At 38.6% G+C, this 9,954-nt stretch overlaps 1 pseudogene across 1 annotated transcript; it reads left to right on the top strand.

The window, feature by feature from the left end:
- The first annotated feature begins 8,607 nt into the window (after positions 1-8,607).
- Positions 8,608-9,411, top strand: LOC104274378 (annotated as a pseudogene). Its single transcript, XR_717823.1, has one exon. The product of XR_717823.1 is annotated as an ELKS/Rab6-interacting/CAST family member 1 pseudogene (transcript).
- Positions 9,412-9,954: the final 543 nt, after the last annotated feature.

Here is a 9,954-nt window from a genome sequence, read left to right as displayed (position 1 = left end):
GGCTGCGCGCCGGGTGGGGTTTGGTTTTCCCTCTGTGCGGTCGGTCCCTATTGCTCTTCCCCTTCGCCTTCCGTGTCGTCTGTTTTTCCGCCCTTACTTATTTCATCTGTCCTTGGGAAGCGCACGTTTTTGTTGTCTTAGTCTCATCGTCTGAGGTAATGGCGAGCGATGTCTTTCTACCTAGACTTTGCGGTGTTGCTGAATTATTATTTTTTTTTTTTTCCCCTCGTGAACCCCGTACGGTAGTATTTCTTGTAATTCATTCCATCTAATACAAAGTAAGTGTCAGCTGACACGATGCTTTGTTTCTGAATCTGCTGCCGTCTTGAAGCATGTGTCAGGAATTGCTGTCTTTCCACCCCTGTCTCATTTGTAACGTCAACTCTAAACCTTAGTTACAAAGCATGCAGTTTATTTTATGTAGAATGTTGCATACATGCTGGAAGTTCATGTTATAGTTCATGCCAGCACGATGTGAAATGGTCCGAAGTGAAAACTCAGTGGAAATGGGAGACTAGGAGATGTGAAGAAAGGATGTAGAGAAACACATATGGATGCAGCGGTGGGGGAAAGCAGTACAGAAGCCAAGAGACTGGAAGTGAATAGAATTGGTCTGAAGAACTATGTGTGTTTAACATTTTATTCAAGCTCATTTGGGGGGCACACTGGTGCATATGAGGTGGTTGTAGCTGCATAATATGTTACCTCAAATCCAACAGGTTGTTACCAAAAAAAGTTGCCAGGTGTGACTGCAGGTTTGTAGTTCTTAAACAATGGCCAACTGAGCTAGAATGTCTACAGCAATAACCTCAACCAGCTGCCAGACCTCCTTTTCTCCCAGAGGTTACTGCATCTATGGCAGTAGGTGGCTGAATATACATCATCTCCTGAGCTGCTGTGATCTACATCCTGTATTTTGTGTTGAAAACTGCAGCAGCTCAGCTATGTGCCCAAATTCAGGGTCACTTATGAGTCAGCACCCTTACAGTCTTATCAAGTAAGATTAAATGAGAAAAATCACTGTGTTGCCCATGCTGGTATGAGCAAAGTTAGTAGTACAGTTTTGGTTTTTTTCTTCGGTAATAAAGTGTTTAGACTAAACCACTAGTTATTAAATAATTGAGGCAGTTATACTGAATGTGGTTCAGTTCTGGAAGTGTAGTTCAGAACTATCTCATGGAACAGCAGTTCCCTGAATAGTCAAGTATGTGACTTGGCTACATCATCTAGAATTTTGGCATTGTTTGAATCTACAAAGCTTCAAAACAGGCTGCAGCTAGAAAAAGATTGGGATTTGCTGAGTAAAAAATGGGTTTATTATAATACTTTATATAATTTGAACCTTTTTCACATCTTCTGGGAAACCACTTTACCTGTAATCAAATCACTAAGGTTGTTAGCAGGTATTCTTCAGTTTGGGTTTCTGTTATCCGGGCTGTGTTAAAGCATCATGTTTTTCATAAGGATATTAGCATTGTTTCTTTGATCATGTCACAAGCTTTTAAGAAATTCTGTCTGAATAACTTTTCATCTCTAACATCTGGCTAATGGCCTGACTGGCAAAAAAGCAGGTTTGGTGTTTACATGCCCTGTGCCTTTTTATTGAATTGCAAATCTGGATCATGAAAGAAACCTAGGGTTGTTGGGGATTTTTTTTGCTGAATATGCTGCTTTCTCAGTTCCTGGTAGCAGTTATCTGTGTTGCTGTATGAATAGAAATACTTCACTATGCTATTATAACCAGTGTGCTAGTTCCTGGCTATTATTTCTTTTTTGGTGAAGCAGGATACTATCCCACTCTTATCCCTCCTCCCTTCACCCCTCCTGATTTTCAAGCCTATTACCCCCAAAGCCTCACTTGTGTGAGAGACTTGTTACAAAGAGTTACCTGGCTAAGCAACTTGAAAATTGTGTATTTAGAAGATCTGGCTTGTTTTGTCTGAGAATGATATGCTTAGAAACATTTGGATGGATGCATGCAATCAGCTTTTTAAATAATCAAACTGATTGTGGGAATTAAGAAAAAATAACAGTATTCTTGAACCTTGCTGGCTACTCTGCTGTGAGAGCACTCTGGGTGATGAGGATTCTATCAGTTAGTGCCCGTTTGAGCCAAGAGTTGATCTCTGTGGCATGCAGTGGGCTGCCACATGGCAGTGGTAGAGCACGAGGTCCTAGAAAATCCCATGCTGGTTTAGGAAAAGTGATGTTTTCTAGTACATGGGTTACGTCAATATTGTTAACACAACTTTGATGGAAATTCTGTAGATGGAGCATGCTTTGCTTTGCACACTGATGTTACCCGTGGTGACTTTAGGCTAGCTGTCTACATGGACTCACTAGTGCTTCTAGGTACTTCTGGGCTTTTGAAATGTCTTTTCACTTTTAGCATTATGTTTCCACTCTTGGGAACTTGGTTGTTGCTTTCATGCTACCTCAGGGTAAGAGAGAAACAACCATGCTTACAAACACATAGTATTTACTGACTGTGTGCTCTAAAAATGAGGCTATAAACTCTTTAAACATATAATGACAGAAAATTAATGTCCACAGGTCTTCAGTCTCCAAGGTAATTAGAAGAATGAGAGTTATTTTAATCAGTTCATCACTAGGAAGTTTATGTGCATGTTCTGACTTCTGTTACCTTTTGTGTTTTAGCCTTTTTTTAAAATTAAAAAGACACATGGTAATTTTTGCTGTGTATCTCCTACGAGCTTTAAATCCTGAGATTTGTAATCAGCTTCCATTCCTTGCACAAAACACATCTTGATGCACCTTCCTAGCCTGCCTACACCTGCCAGTGTTAAGAACATAGAACAGGAAGAGACTCTTTGGATCATTGGATCCAATCCCTTGTAAACCTAGGCAAGAAACAGGAATTCAAAATGGTCTGCAATGTATCCCCACCATGTGCTAATCGTCCTGTAACAGATTCAGTGCTTCTAGTGAAATAATTACGTAGTAGGTGGTGGAACAGTGCCCAAGACTTCTGCCTTATCTGGGAAGTTGTCAAGTGTGTTGTCCAGGCAGTGATAAGAAATATGTGCACCAGTCTCTGGAGGAAGATGGGAAAATCTCTGTTGATGCATAACAACCTGACAAGGGCAAAGAACTTGTTCATGCCCCCAGATTTAATGACTACGTTAACTCTTAGTATACTGAGAGCAGAACCATTTTAATGTGACAAATGAGATAAGGTGAGGCCTTTAGAAATATCAGTAGCTCCTCATGTTCTGCCTCGAGTTGAGGCCAACCACCAGAGCTTTAGGAAAAAATTCTTATTAACAAATGGTGTATCACGAAGAGCATATAAATTTGAATAAATAAAGATTTAGCTGAAATACATGCATTTTTATAATAATAGTGAGCCTTTTTGGTTTTATGATCTTGTTTTTTGGGAAGGAAGATCTAAAGGAACAAAGCTGTAGTGGTGAAAGTGTATGCTTTACACTGATATCAAGACTTAAGGAAATTGTAAGTTAAAAATTTTTTTTGCAAAGAAGCTGCTATGGAGTAGAGCATGTTCTGTCATCTTATGTTTTACTGTGGAGTAAGTAGATCTCATAAAAGGAAATGTATACTTGTGGGAGACTAACTAGGAAGCTGATGAATATTTCTGGCTCTTGTTTTGAGTCTAGCTGGTAGGGTATTCTGGATGGGAAGCCTCATAGAAATGGGAGAGAATGGGAAACAAAATGATGTCTGAAGAGGACAAATAATCACAATGTTTCCATCTTCTGTGGTGATTTGAAGTATCCATGTACTGCTTAGGTTAACCTTTCAGATTTAAAATGTAACAGGAGTGTCAGTTTTTGTTTAGAAATGAAACATTCACTTGACAAATGACTACTGTTTTTTTTCCTCAAGGTGTTAGGGTCAGAGTTGATGATGTGTGCTTGCCTTTTACAACATGTGGTTTTCAATAGGTCAGGCATTTAAAGATTATCTGAGATTTTCGAGATATTTTTTCTGGGAAGATTTCTCTGTGTAGGGGGAGAATGTATCAATGCCTATCTTGTCATGTTTGGTGAGACAGAACAAGGGCACTGCTACTTTTAGTGAACTTGGCAGATGTGCAAGTCGGTGAGCTTATTTTAAAAACCACACCAACCTACTTTAAAAAAGGATTGGACGTAAATAGATGTCGGTGCTCGGGCACCTACTATGTGATATCTAGTAATAAGAATCAATCATAACATGAACAGTTCCTTTTTTGTCTTCTTTTCATCTTCATTTCATTTCATCCCTTTTGCTTTCTTGCTGTCAAGGCTATGATGATAAGAATATTTTGATATGGATAAACAACCCTGAATTTTGTTGATTCCATGCCTTATGTTCAGCATTGGCTGACTTGCAAATAATTTCCAAAGTAAACTTTCTTCTGGTTTTTTTTTGTGTGTGTGTAATAGCCATTAATTTAACATGAAAAATTACCTTCCACAGCTATTCAAATCTAGAATCTACATTGTGGTCCTAAGACAGATAGTTCATGTTTTTAATGTAAAGTAGCGTAGCAACCAGGAGTACACAGAAACTAACAGGAATTAAATCTTTTTTACCTTTGACTTGGTTGAGAAATCTCTAGGTTGTCATGAATCCTGTCTATTCTTTCATTGTACCTGCTATTTGAATTCCAAGGTAAAGACGTTTGTCAGGGTTTTACTGAAATAAAAGCTTTTTCCTGTTTTAGAATTCCATCTCCCCCCACCCCCAGCTTCTTTGTTCTGGAGTCCAGGTCCCATTGTATAATCTAGTTGTTCTTACTCGTGATTAACTATTAATTATGAAAATGTGAACAACTGCTACCTCTCTTAATGAAGTCTAATGTGCCTGCTACGTTGCTTCATCAGATTAAGCCAGCTCTTGTAAAAGCTGACTTTTCTGTTGCTGTTGCAGGACGGACATTTAGAGCTTTCCTCGCGCACACTGGGATTGGTGCTCCAAGGCAGGTCTCTCTCCTGGGAGCTGGATGTGCGACTCCTCACGGGGTCGCCGTGCGATGTCCTCACCTGCCCAGTTTGTGATCAAAGTGTTCCATTCCTGCCTATCAGGCAGTGATGCTATTAAAGAGTTGGCTCCGTAAATGTTGCTGTCTGACTGCCGGTGTCAGTCCTGAACAGCAAATGTGGGAAAGAAATTCAGGGGAAAAGTTATTTGCTGAAGGCTGCAGAAGTTACTCCAAAATTCTTTTTGCTTTAACAAGCGTAAGCAGGGATTTTCCTGTATTTCTATGTTATGTGTTTGGTTTACTTGCTTAGCTAGTAGTAGTTACTGTGTTATTAGTATTTCTTCTGCAGTAGGCGAAGGTGTGAAAGGCACCGTATATTTATATGGCAGAGAGATCCTCCAGAGGTTAACACAACTTGATGTTAATGAATCTTCCATTTTCTGCTAGCTGTAGCCAGCAATGGCTGCTTTCTGAGACATTGGTTCACATGAAGCACTAGATATAGGGGCTGAGTGTGACAGCGTTGATAGATACATCTTATTTTATTGGATTCTTTATTCTGAAGTTGATGTTAGTGTCATTCCTCCAAAATTTCTTATGTTTATACTATGCCTGAATACAACTCTTTCACTGAAAACCACCAGATCCTCTGATCAGTGTAACTGTTCTTGCCCTCTCTCGCTTCATCATTGCCTTGAAAGTACCTCTGCGGGTAGTTGTGTAGGTTTGATTTCGCTATTCTCCTGTACCTCTGAATATCTATATGAAGTTATTATTTTGGCTGATGTTAATTTTTTTATTTATTTTTCTATTTGGCATGCAGATGGGATGCTCTTTGGAAGTTTTTGTTTTCTTTGTGAACAGGAAAGTTTTGTTTCACAAATGTGAAGGTGTGCAAGATACCTTAAGCAAAAATGGTTTAATGCTGGCTTCAGTGGTTTTGGTTTTTTTAAACACTTGCAGTTTATAGTCTCTTTCTTGGTAATCTCAGGTAAGGGTTCTTGTGTTGGCAGAAAGCACCAACAATTTTTGAAACCTACAGGAGAGTTTGAAAAGGAAAAATACTCAATAGATTCATATCACTTGAACAGTATTCCTTGTGGTTACCACCATCCTGTAATGTTAAGGGGTGATTTAATTATGACTAAATTTAGGGTCACAATAGAAGAGGAAAAAGTAACATTGCTGCATGTTGACCTCATGGAAGATAAAAGACTGTATTTCAGATTCCTAGTAAAATGCTAGTGTGAGTCAGAATATTGAAAACCTAACTTTTCTTGTTGCTTTGCTGTCTGAAAGAAGTGTTTCATGTAATTTTGCTTGGACTCATGGAGGGAAACTGGAACTCTTCTTTTTTTTACCTGATTAATTGGCATTGTGAATGAGAAGATGTTTCTATCACTTTCTTCACTTTGCTGTTTACAGGATGACAGATGTTCTTCCTAGTGTGAATTGTTCTCATATATACTTCTGCTTGTGGATTCCTAATAGCAACAAAGTGAAATGGCTCGTGATAAATGCTACTAGAAAAAATAATTTAAAAAATAAGAGTTTATACCTTTTTCTAGCCCCCCTCCGCCACCCAAACCATGACAAATCTCTGTCAATGAAAGGGTGTATGTAATATTGAGAATATTCACAGTTTTCAAATCGAGTGGTGTAGTTAAAGTTTTCATTTCAGTAGAAATACTGAAGACTTGTGTTTGCTTGCTTCCAATGATTTTTTTATTTTCTTAATCTACTGCTTTTGTTTGATTTTGTTTCTGAAAAGCAAGAGCAGTGTAACATGTGGTGGTGATGGCAGTGATGTCAGAGTTCTTCTCCCTCAATTTCACATGTGCTTGCTCCGAAAATCCTCTCTGTAACCTTAATCAACATCTAATTCTAGCAGTTGGCTTTCATAGTCTGAATTAGTTGATTTTATTTTTTTTTCCCTGGAGTAACAGAAGGGATGATGCCTACCTGTGAAACAAAGCTCAGAGCTGAATTAGCATAGGACTGGTGTTTCCACCTGCAGTGGTACCTGCTCCTTTCAGCTATGCTTGGGAAGCTACTTCTCTGTCAAGGACATCAATGACCTTCAGTAGTTTAACAAAATGTTAGCTAAAGCAAGGAGAAAGCAATTCCACGATTTTAAATGTCGCTTTTGCATATGGGGAGTGATTAACTCATTAGAAATGGTCTAAAATATTTTATATGCTTCTTGGATGTTGTTAAGCACTTTATTAAGTGATATTTCAGCATGCAACAGTAGTCTGCTTCTAGCAACATTTAAACTAAATATTTTCTTTGGGGAAAGTACTTAAACTAAAATGCGCAGAATAAAACCTATCTTTTGGTTCAAAAGCTAATATAAAGCTGTTAAGTGAATGAGTATTTGCACTGATTTACCATGCTGAGTTTCTAGCAAATATAAAGTGCTGTGATTCGGATTATTTTTCAAGAGAATCCTTGTGAATGCAAACTCTCAGTTGAATATGCTTTATGTATTGTCTAAGAAATCATATCTGACTTGTTTTGAGCACCCAAGTGGTGTCACAGCAGCATTTTTAGCATTTTGGTATCTCAAACAGTGAAATTAATCTGAAGTAACTGTTCTGTTTGGAAGAAATGTTTTTCTTCCAAATCAGGGGCACAGTGTCTTGCGTATTGAAGCAACTCCAGTGAAACACTGTAGACATTGTGGCATCGTTTATGTTTTTGTACTGTTTTGCATAAGGATATGTAGCCGAAATAGAACTGTCTTATCTGAAACGTTTATTAAAAAAATAATCTGTAGGTAATGTTTTGGTAACTAACTTCAGTTATTAATGCTTCTGACTATCTTTCCTTCGCCTCCTTTCCTTTACGTATGTTTTTAAATATTCTGTAGCGATATTGTGGCTAGCATTGGTTGTCTTTTAAAAAAAGAAAATGAGAGAGTGAGCACTTGAGCTTCTTGTGTGTGAAAATGAAAAAATGCTGTCTTACTCTGATCTTGTTTTCCATTTAAAATTTTGTTAAACTAAACATTTTAGAAGTATTTTGTGCTGTATCTTTTTCCATACTAACATATTTCTGAAAGAAAAAATAGGTGTCTTTGAAGGAAGAAAATACTACTGAATGAGTTTTAGATTATGGTTGTTTCTCTTACTCAGAAAGGTACCAGGTATAGAATTAAAGTGAGTTAGAAACAGGAAATAAAATTAGATGACTTCTGTTGAGTTCAGGTCATGACCAGCAAAACTATGGCTTGAAAATTGATGGGTGTTCTTTTTCCTCGCTCTTTTTTTACTATGATAACATAACAACAGAAAAGCAAGAATAGAAGTTCCTTTCTGAGTTTAAATAAAAGATTACCTTTTTGTGAATAGGAATTGAAAAGATGCTGGAGAAACATATAAGCAGTAGAATACATTTTATTCTACTGTGGGACAAAATATTTGATAAGATTAGGTATTTAATGGGTTATTTTTATTGATACAGATTTTAATATGTTATTCTTATTGATACAGATATGGTCATGAACTTCATGAGCATGTGACTTCGAAGATGGACCACTGGATCTGTGATAAGTTGTGATTGGCCTTAAGCTGACTTACAACCATCGAAGAACTTAACAGGATTCCTTTTGATCCTGATTTTTGCCTATCTAATTGCCTCACACCACCAGCTTAATCATGTATGGAAGTGCTCGGTCAGTTGGTAAGGTTGAGCCAAGCAACCAGAGCCCAGGGCGTTCACCAAGGCTGCCACGGTCACCACGCTTGGGCCATCGTCGAACCAACAGTACAGGGGGCAGCTCTGGGAGTAGTACTGCGGGTGGCAGCGGGAAAACCCTTTCTATGGAAAATATTCAGTCCTTAAATGCTGCCTATGCTACGTCCGGCCCCATGTATCTGAGTGACCATGAGAACGTTGGTGCAGACACCCCAAAAAGCACGATGACCTTGGGCCGATCTGGAGGGCGGCTGCCTTACGGCGTTAGGATGACTGCGATGGGTAGCAGCCCTAACATTGCCAGTAGTGGAGTTGCCAGCGATACCATTGCGTTCGGAGAGCACCATCTCCCTCCCGTGAGTATGGCATCCACTGTGCCTCACTCGCTGCGCCAAGCCAGGGATAACACAATCATGGATCTGCAGACACAGCTCAAAGAAGTGTTAAGGGAGAATGATCTGCTTCGCAAGGATGTGGAGGTGAAAGAAAGCAAGCTGAGTTCTTCTATGAACAGTATCAAGACCTTCTGGAGTCCTGAGCTAAAAAAGGAGAGAGCTCTGAGGAAGGATGAAGCTTCAAAAATCACCATTTGGAAAGAACAATACAGAGTTTTGCAAGAAGAAAACCAGGTGTGTCATCCAATGTCACTCTTATGCTAGTGCAGTTGCATTAAATGGGTTTAATAAACTTGCATGTCACATTTAAGCAGCTAAATGATATTGGTGCTTTTCCTGGGTAATTCATATGAATAAGATGTTTTCAACTTGCAAGCCTCTTTTTTAAAGTATTTCCTGTCAGACTTGTCAGCCACCTCTTGAGTGCTTGTTTCTCCTTGTGTATCATGTTGTTTTTTTTTTCCCTAGGACTGATGGTAATGTTTGGTTTCCTTTTGGAAATATTTCGGACTGTTCATAATTAATATTTATGTAGTGCTTACCTCTTGAACCATTCTCCGAGATACAGAATGTACCAACTGCTGACTCCTGATACAACTGAACTGTTGCTGAATGTTGATCAATTGCCAGTAAAACAAAGTTCACGTTATGCTGGTCTTACTTCAGAGTTCCAGTTAAAACCTCCAGACCTGTGGTTCTCACAAACAGATATAAATTGTTTTCTTGGCTACATTTAAATAACACTATTTAATACCTGCTCATCTGTTTTTCTTGTTGTAAGCTGTGCATATCTTATTATGTAACTATCAGAAAGCACCCCACAGGTTGGTTTTTTTATAGTGGTCTGGCTAGTTAGGGAATAAGCAGAACAGCAGACAATCTTGGCCGTCTAGTTCTTTCGTCACTCTTAAA

The sequence above is a fragment of the Apaloderma vittatum genome, unplaced genomic scaffold (genome assembly GCF_000703405.1).
Source record: "Apaloderma vittatum isolate BGI_N311 unplaced genomic scaffold, ASM70340v1 scaffold11485, whole genome shotgun sequence".
NCBI classification, from domain to species: domain Eukaryota; kingdom Metazoa; phylum Chordata; class Aves; order Trogoniformes; family Trogonidae; genus Apaloderma; species Apaloderma vittatum.
The sequence above is the reverse complement of the archived record's forward strand: the minus strand, read 5'-3'. Positions and strand labels throughout refer to the sequence as shown.